Source organism: Schistocerca americana, chromosome 4 (genome assembly GCF_021461395.2).
Source record: "Schistocerca americana isolate TAMUIC-IGC-003095 chromosome 4, iqSchAmer2.1, whole genome shotgun sequence".
Lineage (NCBI taxonomy): Eukaryota > Metazoa > Arthropoda > Insecta > Orthoptera > Acrididae > Schistocerca > Schistocerca americana.
This window is the reverse complement of record NC_060122.1, coordinates 102,332,004-102,349,687: the sequence shown is the minus strand read 5'-3', so window position 1 is coordinate 102,349,687 and position 17,684 is coordinate 102,332,004. Positions and strand designations below refer to the sequence as shown.

At 45.7% G+C, this 17,684-nt stretch overlaps 3 non-coding genes across 3 annotated transcripts; all 3 read right to left on the bottom strand.

Annotated features, from left to right (window-relative positions):
- Positions 1–15,605: 15,605 nt before the first annotated feature.
- On the bottom strand, positions 15,606–15,680 carry Trnap-cgg. Its single transcript has one exon. It is a non-coding gene; the product is annotated as a tRNA-Pro (tRNA).
- A 528-nt stretch (positions 15,681–16,208) lies between these two features.
- Positions 16,209–16,283, bottom strand: Trnap-cgg. Its single transcript has one exon. It is a non-coding gene; the product is annotated as a tRNA-Pro (tRNA).
- A 527-nt stretch (positions 16,284–16,810) lies between these two features.
- Trnap-cgg lies at positions 16,811–16,885 on the bottom strand. The gene has a single exon. It is a non-coding gene; the product is annotated as a tRNA-Pro (tRNA).
- Between the last annotated feature and the right edge of the window lie 799 nt (positions 16,886–17,684).

Here is a 17,684-nt window from a genome sequence, read left to right as displayed (position 1 = left end):
GATGCTAGTCAGTTGTCAAGATCAGCATTCCTGCAAAGGGCATTTGATTCTAAAGCATTATGTCAGGGTGAAAAACACTAAATAAATTACTTTTTCTCTCTTAACAACATGTGGGCAGGGTGGGTTCTTTCTTGGCTCGGGTATGAGGTAGAATGAAACAGAATTTTTATATAAGATAACTTTTATTGAAAGTTTTGCACAACTGTTTCCTTACTGGATGTTCTGGCTGGGAGAGCGGCAGCTGTGTCGTTTGCGAAGCCTTCTGCTGCAGCAGCGGCGGCGTCTGATTACGCGTGGCGGTGTGTATCTCGTGTCGCCGTCTCGCCCAGTTGACTGCAGACGCACCTCGTGCGGTGGCCCGTGTAATTATTGAGAACGAAGTCATGCATCGGATGGTGATACCTTGGATGTGGCGTCCCAGTGTTTCTCTTCTCTAAGCGGCCGCGTGTGTCAGTGTTGTGCGTCGGCCAGCGGAGCGGCGTGGTGGGGGAAGGCCAGTGTCCCAGACTCGAACAACGGACTCCAGCTTGCCAGTCTTCGGCTGTCCGATCTTCATCCCAGCTCACAGGTGACTGCTGATGTGAGGCCGTCTCCTTCCCGTCCTCACGAGTCACCCGGATACTTAAAAATCAGTCTTCAAATACCTTCTGACTACTGTCTCCTGGTGGCGAGGCTGCTGCTTGCTATTCCATTACAGCGGCGGACTTTGTGCTTCTGTGTCCGATGTAGTCTCTTCCTGCAAGACCGTCTTCCGGTCCGAAACTGAACTGAAAACTACTCTTTTTGTCGGGCCGACTGCGACTCGCGTATTTATTCACTTCAGTTCATTGGAGGTGAACGACTTCACGGTCATTTCCTCTTCTGTCACGTTGAAAAGCTTCTCGAAGAATCTTCTTAACGTCGGTCATTGGCTCTTGGAATGTAGGCGAGGGCCTTTGCTCACATGTGACAACTGAGAAACACGTGAGCCGGTCGGGCGATGCCCTGACGGCTGAATCGACAGCTTCCGCTTATGTGGGGAGGGCGATGGCTTCTCCTGAACATGCTGACTCGCAAGCGCTGGCCGTTGCCACAGCTGCTCTGTCCGCTGTTTGCCAGTCTGTAACTCTTCTAAACTAAACTAAGTTTTTCATTTATTTTCTAATTTCTACTTCACATTGATTTCACTAATTTATTTACCTATCTTAAGTACCACTCAACCATTTAGATGACATTATTAATTTTTCTAAGATCGTAAAGGAACATGAAGAGAGATTGAGGGATGTATTGTAAAGGTTGAAAGGAGCCCACCTGAGTCTGAAACTGGAGAAGTGTGCCTTTACTCAATCACAGGTACAATATTTAGGACATATAATAAGTGAGGAAGATGTCAAACCAGATCCCTGTTTGACTGCAGCAGTAAAGGACTTCCCAACACCAAGAAATACCAAAGAATTACAGTCATTCTTAGGTCTTGCAAATTATTATAGACGTTTTGTGAACAATTATGCCACCATTGCTAAGACCCTGACTAAACTATTGAAGTTAGGAGTTATTTTCACCTGGATCAAGGAATGTGATGAAGCGATGCAACAAATTCAACATGTTTTGACTAGAGCCCCTGTACTAGCCTATCCAGATTTTGAAAAACCATTTATTCTGCCGGTAGATGCCTCAGATTATGCCATAGGAGCCATTTTGTCGCAAGAAATCGATGGAGAAGAGCGAACAACTGGTTATGCATATCGACAGCTTAACAAAGTGGAATCGAATTACATTACGACAGAGAAGGAACTTTAAGCGCTCCTGTTTGGCGTAACCTACTTTCGATGCTACATGTACGGGAGGAAGTTTACCGTCACTATGGATCACGCCGCATTACAGTGGATGTTAAGCTTAAAAGATCTCAGTAGCAGGTTAACTCGATGGGCTTTAAAATTGAGCGAATTTGAATACGAGGTGAAACATAAACCGGGCAAGTTGCATCAAAACGCCGATGCGTTGAGCTGGAAGATTAGAGTTGTTGTTGCCAATGATATTTCTATTGAATAATTGAGGGAAGCGCAGCAAAGACATGTTGAATGCCAGAGGTAAGAAACTTGGTCCTAATTTTCCGCCGAAGATGGAATTTTGTATCGAAAAAACCAACTGGGTAAAAGAGTAGTAATCGCGAAAGAATTACGTCCTAGGATAATAGCACAATGTCATGATATCCTGCATGCATGTCATAATGGTCTTCACGCCACCAGTTGTCGAAAAGCCGCCCGTTATTTCTGGGAAGGCAGACAGAGAGACGTACAAAAGCATATACAAAATTGTTTGCCCTATGTTAGGAGGTCATTGCCGCCTTAAACAAAGGTACCTTTGCAGCAAGTGCCAGAAGCCACTTTCCCCAGGGCCTTAGTACCATCAGATATTGTCCGCCATTTCCCTTTGAGCCCACAGAAGAACTGATACATATTGTCAATTATATATCATTTTTCCAAATTCCTAATTCTTGTACCCATACCGGACATGTCAGCAGAAACTGTAGCTCGAGCATTCGTCACGCACTTGGTGTTACCATATGGAAGTCCTGAAGCTGTCCTTACAGATCAAGGCACGAACTTTATGTCAGCATTATTTACAGAAGTTTGTCGACTATTGCGAATCAACAAGTGGCGGACGACCTCGTTTCACCCTAAGGCTAACGGACGCTTAGAGCAAGTCCAACGCACCGTTACGCGTATGCTTTCTTATTATGTCAATAAATATCGTTCTGTTTGGGACAGGTACGGTCAATACATCACGTCAGCATATAATATCCACGTTCATGAGGCCACTGGATCTCCCCCCCCCCCCCCCCCCCCCCCCCCCTCCCCCCGCTATGAGGCCGTATACGGCCGACCGTGAATTCACCTTTTGAAATTGACAAGCTGCCACCAGGGATTAGATCTAAGGACATGAAAGGTTTGGCACGACGTTTTAAATCTATTTGGAAGAAAGTAAAAGGAAACAATGCAAAATCTACGGCTCAGCAGCTAGGAAGGAATAATGAGAGAGCAAAAATGCCTGAGTACAAGGTAGGAGATTTAGTGATGTTACACAATCCAGTAGTTAAGAAGAGAAGGATGAAGAAATTTACTCCTATGTATGAAGGTCCATACCCCATCACGCGGCTTACTTCGCCGGTAAATGCAGAAATTCAGTTAGCAGACCGGACAATGGTCGTTCATTTTGACAGGTTAAAGTTGTATAAGGGTTCCAAGCCACCTCCGCTTGACAGTAAAGCAGAGCCTGCTACACAAGAAGCCCCAGCCAAGAAAACAAGAAAGCAAATAGTGCAACCGCCTACAGCGTGACCTAAATATGCTCTAAGGTCAAAACACCCCTACGGATTATGATCCAGGGACTAGATCCAGCATGCCATGTACTTAATTTGAAAAGTCTTTAGGGAAGCAAGAGAACTAACTGACGGAAAACCGCCATCATTGCAATGTATTCATTTAAGTTGTGCATGTTATTTGTAAGCAGTAGTAAGTATTGGCAACCATTTGTAATAGAAGTTAGGATGTCATATGTTAATGGGGAAAAAAATGGTTCAAATGGCTCTATGCACTATGGGACTTAACAGCTAAACTTAGAACTAGTTAAACCTAACTAACCTAAGGGCATCACACACATCCATGCCCAAGGCAGGATTCGAACCTGCGACCGTAGCAGCTGTGTGGTTCCGGACTGAAGCGCCTACAACCGCTCGGCCACAACGGCCGGCTAACGGGAAGAGATTGGAGTGTTTCGTAATCATTTTGTCTTGCATCATTCTGTGTCTTCAGTAAAGTTGTTGTAGCGGTAAAGAGCTGGAAGCACAATCACTCTTTAGTAAGGGAATTAGAGGGGAAACACATAGAATGAGAATCAGTTAATCTTTCATATGTCAAATGGAATGACGCCTCGCATATTGATTTAGTGAACGGTGAACAGAAATCGCTGTTAAAGCTTTGCCATAAAAGCATGTTAGTAACACGTATTCGTAACTGTCATTAGCATAAGATCAGAGACAACCTGCCGCCTTCCGCTTACAGTGGGTACTTCACATTACATGAAGGTTTATGCTAAGAGCTCAGACACCCATAATAACAATGCTAAAAAGAGAAAAATCAATCCGAACACAAGGCTAGAGAGACAGTGTCTTCAATTAACAAGAATGCTTACATTCATGTTAAACATCAGATATGATACTTTTAAAGTAAAAGGAGCCATCCCTAAGTGCTATTAAATTGTTTCATAGTATGCCACTGGAGAAACATCAAGGTAAGTTTTTATGATACTACATGTTTCTGTATACCAAATGCAAAAAGAGAAAGTCACTGGTTAGTGCCAGGCAAGATAGCCACACACAGCTTTGTTTACAGACCGCAAGCGTTGCCCTCCCTGCCGAGTGAGCAGCCATTGGCATTCCACCCCTCCCCTCCTTCCTCCCCATAGGCCACCCGCCTCTTCCACTGTGGAGTCAGCCCCCCGCTATGCTTCTGCACTTCCCACAATATGATTGAAAAATAACCAACAGACCCGAAGAAGATAGTTATAAAAATAAAGTCACCAGCCTATTATTGACTTACAGATTCTACTAGTTTCACTTTAGGCTAGAAGTCTATTTGTGTCACTTATTTGAATTTTCAGCATGGTAAAAAAGTTTTTTTTTGTAAATACCGCCTAATCCAACAAATATGAGACACTGGAGTCTCAAATCAGTCTTCAGTTATGTTGTATTGCCACTCTCGCAGTTAATAAACACATCTATATGGCGTCAAGGAAGCCGAGCCTTGCCGTGATATTTATTCTGTCAAGTGACCGCTGTATGGGAAACACATCAGCCAAAAGGGTCGAGCTTGAAATGCCATCGTCAAATAAAGTAAAGTAGAGTAAACACTGAGTTAATACCAACCCAGAATAACACTTCTAACAGCATACCCCACTGTCAATCTCAGAAGTTATTAGCCTCTAGTTTCAAGTAAACTATATCTGAGAGAATGAAGTCATCATCACAGTCAATGCAGAAATATAACACCTATCAATTGCGTACATTTTAGAATAACAGAAAATCCAAGTGAGTAAATGATCGTGACAGTTCTGTGAATTTTTATGATTATCTGCGCCCTTTGAAAAGAAGGCCCTCCATGAATAAACGTCGTAAACAGCACAAGGTAAGCCTGGAAGAAATTTAGTAGCCGCCCAGAGGTACTAGACTTAGCACGCAGCTACCCAGTCTCCACATACAAAGGCCATTTTCTGCTCTCCACCACCACCCCACACCCCTAGTTGGAACCAAGCCCAGCCATACGTTTTGTATCCAGCCACAAGCAGGAGAAACGACGGCCAAGAAAGCACACACCCCTGCCTTCTCAGAGCGTCCAAGCCGCGTCGTCTAGGGTAGTACACAACAACGGCTATGATAAACATTAGCAAGAGCAAGCAGTACACGAAACATCTACACCTTGTATGAGACCATTTTTACCTTCGCTAATGCTACTATTACTGAAGTTAATCTTTAATCTGTTGCCACAGTATCACTGAGAGTATTTTATGTACGTACTTATCAGGAGTTGTAAAGAAGGGAGAGATAGAACACCACACAAGTAACTTTCAACATAATAATAATCCAAGTAAAATCTAAAACTGCCGCCTACTTCAGTTGGGAAAGAGACAGTTCCTACTAGCACCGAACCCATGACCTGCAAAGAGTTACTTGAGAAGTCATCTATGCCTCTATGTACGACATTAGGTACATGAGTTACATTGACAGTCACCGTTAGTGCTATAAAATAATCACTGAGCCCACCTTTCGCAGGGAATTATTCTGGAGTTATTTACCGCTCGACATACTGCCAGTGGGATGGATCTCTTAACTGCGCACTGGACTCGCATTCGGGAGGACGACGTTTCAATCCCGCGTCCACCCGTCCTGATTTCATTCTGGAAACATCCCCCAGGCTGTGGCTAAGCCATGTCTCCGCTATATCCTTTCTTTCAGGAGTGCTAGTTCTGCAAGGTTCGCAGGAGAGCTTCTGTAAAGTTCGGAAGGTAGGAGACGAGGTACTGCCAGAAGTAAAGCTGTGGGTACCGGGCGTGAGTCGTGCTTCGGTAGCTCAGATGGTAGAGCACTTGCCCGCGAAAGGCAAAGGTCCCGAGTTCGAGTCTCGGTCGGGCACACAGTTTTAATCTGCCAGGAAGTTTCATATCAGCGCACACTCCGCTGCAGAGTGAAAATCTCATTCTGGAAACATCCCCCAGGCTGTGGCTAAGCCATGTCTCCGCCATATCCTTTCTTTCAGGAGTGCTAGTTCTGCAAGGTTCGCAGGAGAGCTTCTGTAAAGTTTGGAAGGTAGGAGACGAGATACGGGCAGAAGCAAAGCTGTGAGTACCGGGCGTGAGTCGTGCTTCGGTAGCTCAGATGGCAGAGCACTTGCCCGTGAAAGGCAAAGGTCCCGAGTTCGAGTCTCGGTCGGGCACACAGTTTTAATCTGCCAGGAAGTTTCATCCTGATTTAGGTTTTCCGTGATTTCCCTAAATCACTCCAGGCTAATGCCGGGATGGTTCCTTTGAAAGGGCACGTCCGACTTCCTTCCCCTTCCTTCCCTAATCCGATGAGACCGATGACCTCACTGTCTGGTATCCTCCCCCAAAAACAACCCAAATCTTAACCGCGCTTGCCAGCACTGCTCTCGCACTGGTTAGAGCCAGTAATGCCTGCAATGTCAGCACCCGGCAATCTTACGAGCCCTCACCTGCTGCATCTTCAGCGCCTCAAGTGGCACTAATTCTCAACATGTATTCTTAGCCACTACACAACGAATGTTTTGAATAACTTCACGCACATTGTCAACACTAAGGAAATTACCTTCTTTCCTATACACGCTACACGTGGCAAATGGACTCTAATTTTATTCAAAAACCAAAACGCCGACAGGTAAGTTATGTCGACGTCATCGAGAGGCAACTAGTATCATAGAACCGTCATCAACGAGTATTAGGGAGCAGGTAGGTGAAAGAGCTAACAGAAGGAACAACAATTACAACTCAGCACAATTAGTTAGGAGGTTGCTAACAATCCACATTACTTAGATACAAGGAGTAAAAATTAATGCAGGAGATATCGTACAAAAGAAGCTAATGTTTAATTATATCAAAGAGAATAGTGGCAATTATCGATCTAAAAACTGAAGGAGAGGTGAAACCAGTTTACATTAAAACATTGCTACAGGAAGTATTAACTTAACACTGTGCTATTATACAGCGTTACTAATAACATTAGCACGACCTAACGTCACCATTCATGTAGGTAGACATAACAAAGACATGTAAGTTAGCATGGAGATTCAAACAAGAACATAAAGAGAATAATAGAAAATACTTATACTTATTTTGCTACGAAGTATAACTGGAGAATAAGAGAGTTTTGTGAAAGAGCGATAGTACTTCGTACTTCTGCTTCTATCGCGGTCTTGCCACCACGTGTGTCACTATGATGGGTTGTGAATTACTTATGTCTATATACTATTGTGAGTATTCATTTTGTCTATGATTTGTTAGCAATTATTTACCATGCCAACCCCCCTAGAGTTTTGCCAGCACCAGTAATTTAGCATTTGTGTCAATGAGTCTAATGTATTCATGTATTAATTTGTTATGAGGGTAGTTTTTTATTTTGTGGGATTTCAATTATGCTAGCGTAAGTTTCCGATTATTGCCCATTATTTAAGTGTTTACTAATAACGTTCTAGATAAGAAACTATTTTGGAAGGGTAACTTAAGATTTATTCATGTTTTGTTTATGTCTGAATGTTTATTTGTAGGGACATGCCGCATGCCACCCCATTATAGATAATGTAAATGGAGTGAATAACCCCCACAGGTCAAGAGAACGTCTCATTCGTTAGATAAACCAGAGGGCAACCAATCTCCTCTGGCTCGTTTTCGTGCCACAGTCCATTTCATGTACTTTAATCTTTCGTGTCAAAGAAGAATTCATGAGAACAGTGTTCCGTGCTCTCTGACGATTGCTGTTCAAGCACTGTCAGACGCGACCCGCATCTAGCTCGCAGCTTAACCGCCAGTAAGAGGAAATCTCAGTTCAAGACATGTGTCTTCTTTGACGTTGTTCTTCCACTGTATTTTCTGAAGGATCACCGACTACTGAAGCAGTAGTAGTTAACTGTATGATGAGTCCCAGGGCACTGCTATATATCCAAGGATAGATGTGAGTTTTAAGCAACTAGCTGGGCCCGATGAGGCCAGCACTAATGAGTTATAGAGACGGCGAATTTAGACGCAAAATGGTGAGAGGATGAAGATGGCGAATTTGGTCGTTGTTGTTGTTGTGGTCTTCAGTCCCGAGACTGGTTTGCTGCAGCTCTCCATGCTACTCTATCCTGTGCAAGCCTCTTCATCTCCCAGTACCTACTGCAACCTACATCCTTCTGAATCTGCTTAGTGCATTCATCTCTTGGTCTCCCTCTACGATTTTTACGCTCCACGCTGCCCTCCAATACTAAATTGGTGATCCCTTGATGCCTCAAAACATGTGCTACCAACCGATCCCTGCTTCTGGTCTAGTTGTGCCACAAACTTCTCTTCTCCCCAATCCTATTCAATACTTCCTCATTAGTTATGTGGTCTACCCATCTAATCTTCAGCATTCTTCTGTAGCACCACATTTCGAAAGCTTCTATTCTCTTCTTGTACAAACTATTTATCGTCCATGTTTCACTTCCATACATGGCTACACTCCATACAAATACTTTCAGAAATGACTTCCTGACGCTTAAATCTATAGTCGATGTTAACAAATTTCTCTTCTTCAGAAAAGCTTTCCTTGCCATTGCCAGTCTACATTTTATATCCTCTCTACTTCGACCATCATCAGTTATTTTGCTCTCCAATCAGCAAAACTCCTTTACTACTTTAAGTGGCTCATTTCCTAATCTAATTCCCTCAGCATCACCCAACTTAATTCGACTACATTCCATTATCCTCGTTTTGATTTTGTTGATGTTCATCTTATATCCTCCTTTCAAGACACAATTCCCTCAGACTTCAAGAAGAATATAATAATTCCAATCCCAAGGAAAGCAGGTGTTGACAGATGTGAAAATTACCGAACAATCAGTTTAATAAGCCACAGCTGCAAAATACTAACACGAATTCTTTACAGACGAATGGAAAAACTAGTAGAAGCCAACTTCGGGGAAGATCAGTTTGGATTCCGTAGAAACACTGGAACACGTGAGGCAATACTGACCTTACGACTTATCTTAGAAGAAAGATTATGGAAAGGCAAACCTACATTTCTAGCATTTGTAGACTTAGAGAAAGCTTTTGACAATGTTGACTGGAATACTCTCTTTCAAACTCTGAAGGTGGCAGGGGCAAAATACAGGGAGCGGCAGGCTATTTACAATTTGTACAGAAACCAGATGGCAGTTATAAGAGTCGAGGGACATGAAAGGGAAGCTGTGGTTGGGAAGGGAGTAAGACAGGGTTGTAGTCTCTCCCCGATGTTATTCAATCTGTATATTGTGCAAGCAGTAATGGAAACAAAAGAAAAATTCGGAGTAGGTATTAAAATCCATGGAGAAGAAATAAAAACTTTGAGGTTCGCCGATGACATTGTAATTCTGTCAGAGACAGCAAAGGACTTGGTCGTGGTACAAGGTTATTTTTTGAAGAGACGTCGAGTTTTAAGAAGAACTACGTAGCATCTATCTTGGAATCGCAGTATTGTCGTATAAACGGTTAAGTAGGCCATTCCGTTGTGTCAACGATGCGCCGTACACCATACCTTCATACAGGAAAAGTGTTTCCTCCAGGGCCGTGTACCTTACACGTTGCGGTTAGCGCCTGCAGAGCGCCCAGCTGATCGGTTTATTCTTTCAGTTTTCGGCTTCGTAAACCCATCGCCTACCTATCTCTTTCATCTGTGCGTCATTGGCTCCCACCAGAGGCCAATACGTCTACTACAGTCGGGATTTCTCTGATGTCAGCCGGCCGCTGTGGCTGAGCGGTTCTAGACGCTTCAGTCTGGAACCGCGCTGCTGCTACGGTCGCAGGTTCGAATCCTGCCTCGGGCAAGGATGTGTGTGATGTCCTTAGGTTACGTAGTTCTAAGTCTAGGGGACTGATGACCTCATATGTTAAGTCCCATGGTGCTTAGAGCCATTTGAACCATTTCAATCTGTTGTCGCCGCGTTCAGCCTCCTGCTCCTCTAGCAGCATTCGTCCTGCACCCTCAACCAACAACACAAACATATAGTCGCACACTAGTAACCCCAGATATTTGACACTGTCCTCCCACACTAACATTTCCTACTGTCGAGGCTATGTGACTTTCATGGTCCCTGGCAATGAGATGCTCCACTCCCAAACCATCAAGAGTGTGGTTTGTGACTGAAATTACTCTATGGCTCACGAGCAATTTGCTACACGATCGTTACGTCGCAACTGACTCACACCTGTGCCCCATGTATCTTGTTTTTAAGGACATCATACACCTTCCCCAAGGTGTTACGTAGTCGATTCACTGCTGATTAACTAAGACCAGACCTGTTCTGACCCACGGTAAACCCAGTTTAGTAGAGGTCCTGCTAGACCGGGGTAGGCGACCGATTCTGCTGTGGAAGTTCCTGTGGATGGTACACCCTATTCGCGTATTAGTCACTGCAGATATTTTTTTGCCCCCCCCCCCTCTTTTTCTCTTACCCCACTACTGGCTCATCGTTTCTATTCTGTCTTTTTCCTTTCTTCTGTGAGGGAAGGGTAGTTTGGCTATCGTTTCCGGCAGGACCACGAGAACTAATATAACCCTGTATATTAGACACGCTTTTCCAGCCATTTTATTGAGGTATCGCTCCTCCCTTGATTGCAGTGGCCCGTTAATTGCTTTCTGAGGTTTACCATTGGGAAAAATCTGCGTTTTGGCTAGTTATCTGAACAAGTGTCTGATCACCCAGTAGACGTTCGATCTCATATCTTTGTCCCCTGCAACTGAATCAGTCTTCTCTTTCTGAATGACATAAATACGTTCATTGGGCACAGGAGCCCAAAAACATGTGGAGTTTCCGTTCTGCAAGTATTCGAGAGTGCAAAGTACAGTCAGCTCAGTAAAAAGCGTCAGTATGCCTTATTTCCCTCTCGTTCTTAGACCCGCCGCTTACTTCCTGCGGCTCCAGTGACGTAGCGCGAGAATCGGCTACGATATTAACACTTCGTTGCTATCAACATAATTGCCAGGAACAAATATACGAGACACAAATCTCGAACAGCGGAATTTTAGCAAACAGTACCTATTGTGATGTTATTACGCCACTTGTAACCTTTCATGCCAGTATGTCTTACTCTGTCAGTATTCGCGCCCATTTACCTGTATTTTTTCAACCGGAAAGTTCATTCGTGGTTCCTTTCTCAACTGAAATACCTGTTTCATCCAATATATCGAATGATCACCTTTTGACATCAATCGATGATCTTTTAAAACAATGAGAGAGGACAAATTTGTTACGATCACCTGTTAGCACATTTAAGTGAATGGTAGACAGCCACTACTCTACATACAACTATTATACCCAGGGTCACAGTAACCCCAGTATATGCTATTTTTATTATTGTACTGATATGGATTTTTCACAAAAAGGGATTTCGCAAACGGTTACGACCCTCCCCTCCAATAGTCCTAAAACCCGAATTTCATGGCGAATATCGCCCCCTATCAAGGCATGTGCCCTCCCTTAGTTTTAAGAGTTCAAATGTGTTATTAACTAATGTGAAAACTGGTGCAGCATAGTGAAGTGCTCCCCTAGTGTCAATCCCATTTTCAAATACGTGTGAAACGTGTGAACCTCCCCACATACCGCAATGCGCTGAGTTCCAGTGGACGGGCTTGGTCACTGCCACGCCCCATTCTAGCCGGCAGCAGCTTGTGCACTTCCCGCCGAGGACAACGCCACGCAACGCGCCGAGCCGCGTCGCGCCATCCAGCCTCGTTTGTAACATCGGTGGTGATATTGATATGTTTTTAAATTCATTTAAGAGACAAAGACACTTGGTGTGTACTCCTGATTAAAACTATTACTTTGCAATGTGTTTTTATTCACACTTGTTAACCGATGTAATTTTGTTTTGATGTTTTATAATATTTATTCTTTGTTCTTGTGTAAACATAATATTGTTGAAGTGTGTAAACGCCTTCGAGACCCCTTAGAGGTCTTCAAAGTGCCTATGCCCACGCATAGCTAAGGCCCCTGCCGTCTTCCGTGGGAACCTTTAACGATCAAATAATGTCTATTTCAATCTTTGCAAACTTAAAATTGTCAGCTTTTAAATAAAAATCACATCGAGTGAAATCACATACGTTCTCCGCTACCACGGAAGGGGGAGCAGTGTAAGGTAGAGCCAGATAGCAGGAAATTCTATCATTATTTTATTTCAAAAGGTTTGTTTCATTCTCCTGCTATAGTCAAGCATTAGCCAGTAGCTTCAGCTGTCTGTAATTTTCTCGTACCAAGATCCGGTAGCAGCAAGTCAGCACAAAGGGGGGGGGGGGGGGGCAGTCTCGATCACCCTCGTGTGCTGATAAGGTAACACCGATTAGACGAAGCTGACAAGGCCACCCTTTGGAACTTTCCATGCTGACCCCGCGGTTTTCTCGGCTCCTGACCAATAAGGGCAGAGGAAGCCGCGTCGCCATGCTGGATGTACCCTGCCGCCCGTCGGACGAACGCGCTGTCTGTCGTGCGCCCTGCGCTTCCCGTAGCTGCGGCGCCGAGGACTTTGTTTCTGTAGGTGACACTCCATTTGGACTTGTCCGAATGGCAGCCACCACTTTTCTTTAACGTCGTCTAAATTTGAGGCTAACTGTGTTTCACCCACCACTACGTTTTGGCTCACCCTCGCCTCCCCAGGACTGACACATGTTGCCCATTTCTTTAGTTTTTCTGCCAATAAATGGCCTCATTCCAAGCAACGAACACTGTCTTCCAAAGCGCCCACCCCCTTAACCGCTCTCACTCGAGCCATTCCTGAACATCGGCATGGAGCCATTAGTATCCAATGGTGATGCAATTTCTGTGTTGCATCGTCAGTATGAGGCTGCCAGGGTTACTGTAAGCGGTAGCAGTGCATTGGAACAACCTACTGGACTTCCAGGAGAGATCCCAAGTGGTGCCTCTAGCAACGTTAGTCTCTTGGAGAGAAGTGTGCAAGGAGCCTATAGTATTTAATCGCGACACAATTTCAGCATTGCATCGTAAATATGAAGGTGCGAGGGTTACAGTAAACGGGTTGTTGTGCGTCAAAATCAAGCTACTGTGCTGCTAGGAGAGGTTCCCTATGCTGACCGTAGCCACGGATTCTGATAGAAGTCATCATGATGCCTGTAGTATTCAATTGAGAAGCAATTTCAGTGTTGCATCGTCAATGTGAGGATAATTTCTGTGTCGCATCATCAAAGTGAGTGTGGAGGTGTAACAGTAAACGCGGTGTTGTGTATCGGGAGCAAGGTACTGGACTCCCAGCAGAGGTTCCATGAGGTGACTGTAACCACGTTAGTCTCTAAGAGAAAAATCGGCATGGAGCATGTAGTATTCAATAGCGACTGAATTTCTGAGTCGCATTGTCAAAGTGAGCCTGCATGGGTTAGACTAAATGGGTTGTGGTACAGCGCAAACAAGGTACTGGACTCCCAGGAGAAGTTCCATGCGGTGACTGTAGCCGTGTTAGTCTCCCGGAGACCATTAGGCATGCAACCTGTAGTATTCAATCATGACACATTTCTATGTCGCATCATCAACGTGAGCGTGTACTCTCGACAGAAGCTCCATGAGGTGACCGTATACACATTAGTCTCTCATAGGGAAATCGACAAGGAGCCTGCAGTATACAATCACGATGCAATTTCTGTGTCTCATCGTCAATGTGGGGGTACGAGGGTTACAGCAAATGGGGTTTGTTGCATCGGAAATAATATCATGGAGTCCCAGGAGAGGTGACCGTGGCAACTTTAGTCTCTCGGAGAGTAGTAGTAGGAAGTAATCGGTAGTATTCAATCACGACGCAATTTCTGTGTTGCATCGTCAATGTGAGGTTGCGTAGGTTACAGTAAATGGGTTGTGGTACATTGGAAACAAAGTTCCATGAGGTGACAATTGCCATGGTAGTCCTTGGGAAAGAAGTCGGCATGGAGCCTGTAGTATTCAATCCCGGCATAATTTCTGAGTCGCATCGTCAATGTGAAGGTGTGAGAGTTTCAGTAAATGGGTTCTGGTGCATCGGAAACCAATTACAGGAATCCAAGGAGGGATTACATGCGGTGACCATAGCATTGTTCGTCTCTAAGAGAGAAGTCGGCTTGGAGCCTGTAGTATTCCAATCACGACGCAATTTCTGTGTCGCATTGTCACTGTGAGGGTAAAAGGGTTGCAGTAAGAGGGTGGGTGCTTGAGAAACAAGCCTATGGATTCACAAGAGAGGTTCCATGCGATGACTTTAGACATAATAGTCTGTCACAGAGAACTGAGAATTGAGCCTGTAGTATTTAATTGCAACGTAATTTCTGTGTAGCATCGACAAAGTGAGGGTGCGAGGGTTACAGTAAATGGGTTGTGTTGAATCAGAACCAAGCTACCAGAATGAGATTTTCACTCTGCAGCGGAGTGTGCGCTGATATGAAACTTCCTGGCAGATTAAAACTGTGTGCCAGACCGAGACTCGAACTCGGGACCTTTGCCTTTCGCGGGCAAGTGCTCTACCAACTGAGCTACAGAAGCACGACTCACGCCCGGTACTCACAGCATTACTTCTGCCAGTACCTTGTCTCCTACCTTCCAAGCTTTACAGAAGCTCTCCTGCGAACGTTGCAGAACTAGCACTCCTGAAAGAAAGGATATAGCGGAGACATGGCTTAGCCACAGCCTGGGGGATGTTTCCAGAATGAGATTTTCACTCTGCAGCGGAGTGTGCGCTGATATGAAACTTCCTGGCAGATTAAACCTGTGTGCCCGACCGAGACTCGAGCTCGGGACCTTTGCCTTCCGCGGGCAAGTGCTCTACCAACTGAGCTACAGAAGCACGACTCACGCCCGGTACTCACAGCTTTACTTCTGCCAGTACCTTGTCTCCTGCCTTCCAAGCTTTACAGAAGCTCTCCTGCGAACGTTGCAGAACTAGCACTCCTGAAAGAAAGGATATAGCGGAGACATGGCTTAGCCACAGCCTGGGGGATGTTTCCAGAATGAGATTTTCACTCTGCATCGGAGTGTGCGCTGATATGAAACTTCCTGGCAGATTAAAACTGTGTGCCCGACCGAGACTCGAGCTCGGGACCTTTGCCTTCCGCGGGCAAGTGCTCTACCAACTGAGCTACCGAAGCACGACTCACGCCCGGTACTCACAGCTTTACTTCTGCCAGTACCTCGTCTCCTACCTTCCAAACTTTACAGAAGCTCTCCTGCGAACGTTGCAGAACTAGCACTCCTGAAAGAAAGGATATAGCGGAGACATGGCTTAGCCACAGCCTGGGGGATGTTTCCAGAATGAGATTTTCACTCTGCAGCGGAGTGTGCGGTGATATGTAACTTCCTGGCAGATTAAAACTGTGTGTCCGACCGAGACTCGAACTCGGGACCTTTGCCTTCCGCGGGCAAGTGCTCTACCAACTGAGCTACCGAAGCGCAACTCACGCCCGGTACTCACAGCTTTACTTCTGTCAGTACCTCGTCTCCTACCTTCCAAACTTTACAGAAGCTCTCCTGCGAACCTCGCAGAACTAGCACTCCTGAAAGAAAGGATATAGCGGAGACATGGCTTAGCCACAGCCTGGGGGATGTTTCCAGAATGAGATTTTCACTCTGCATCGGAGTGTGCGCTGATATGAAACTTCCTGGCAGATTAAAACTGTGTGCCCGACCGAGACTCGAGCTCGGGACCTTTGCCTTCCGCGGGCAAGTGCTCTACCAACTGAGCTACCGAAGCACGACTCACGCCCGGTACTCACAGCTTTACTTCTGCCAGTACCTCGTCTCCTACCTTCCAAACTTTACAGAAGCTCTCCTGCGAACGTTGCAGAACTAGCACTCCTGAAAGAAAGGATATAGCGGAGACATGGCTTAGCCACAGCCTGGGGGATGTTTCCAGAATGAGATTTTCACTCTGCAGCGGAGTGTGCGGTGATATGTAACTTCCTGGCAGATTAAAACTGTGTGCCCGACCGAGACTCGAACTCGGGACCTTTGCCTTCCGCGGGCAAGTGCTCTACCAACTGAGCTACCGAAGCACAACTCACGCCCGGTACTCACAGCTTTACTTCTGTCAGTACCTCGTCTCCTACCTTCCAAACTTTACAGAAGCTCTCCTGCGAACCTCGCAGAACTAGCACTCCTGAAAGAAAGGATATAGCGGAGACATGGCTTAGCCACAGCCTGGGGGATGTTTCCAGAATGAGATTTTCACTCTGCATCGGAGTGTGCGCTGATATGAAACTTCCTGGCAGATTAAAACTGTGTGCCCGACCGAGACTCGAGCTCGGGACCTTTGCCTTCCGCGGGCAAGTGCTCTACCAACTGAGCTACCGAAGCACGACTCACGCCCGGTACTCACAGCTTTACTTCTGCCAGTACCTCGTCTCCTACCTTCCAAACTTTACAGAAGCTCTCCTGCGAACGTTGCAGAACTAGCACTCCTGAAAGAAAGGATATAGCGGAGACATGGCTTAGCCACAGCCTGGGGGATGTTTCCAGAATGAGATTTTCACTCTGCAGCGGAGTGTGCGGTGATCTGTAACTTCCTGGCAGATTAAAACTGTGTGCCCGACCGAGACTCGAACTCGGGACCTTTGCCTTCCGCGGGCAAGTGCTCTACCAACTGAGCTACCGAAGCACAACTCACGCCCGGTACTCACAGCTTTACTTCTGTCAGTACCTCGTCTCCTACCTTCCAAACTTTACAGAAGCTCTCCTGCGAACCTCGCAGAACTAGCACTCCTGAAAGAAAGGATATAGCGGAGACATGGCTTAGCCACAGCCTGGGGGATGTTTCCAGAATGAGATTTTCACTCTGCAGCGGAGTGTGCGCTGATATGAAACTTCCTGGCAGATTAAAACTGTGTGCCCGACCGAGACTCGAACTCGGGACCTTTGCCTTTCGCGGGCAAGTGCTCTACCAACTGAGCTACCGAAGCACGACTCACGCCCCGTACTCACAGCATTACTTCTGCCAGTACCTCGTCTCCTACCTTCCAAACTTTACAGAAGCTCTCCTGCGAACCTTGCAGAACTAGCACTCCTGAAAGAAAGGATATAGCGGAGACATGGCTTAGCGACAGCTTGGGGGATGTTTCCAGAATGAGATTTTCAATCTGCAGCGGAGTGTGCGCTGATATGAAACTTCCTGGCAGATTAAAACTGTGTGCCCGACCGAGACTCGAACTCGGGACCTTTGCCTTACGCAGGCAAGTGCTCTACCAACTGAGCTACCGAAGCACGACTCACGCCCCGTACTCACAGCTTTACTTCTGCCAGTACCTCGTCTCCTACCTTCCAAACTTTACAGAAGCTCTCCTGCGAACCTTGCAGAACTAGCACTCCTGAAAGAAAGGATATAGCGGAGACGTGGCTTAGCGACAGCTTGGGGGATGTTTCCAGAATGAGATTTTCAATCTGCGGCGGAGTGTGCGCTGA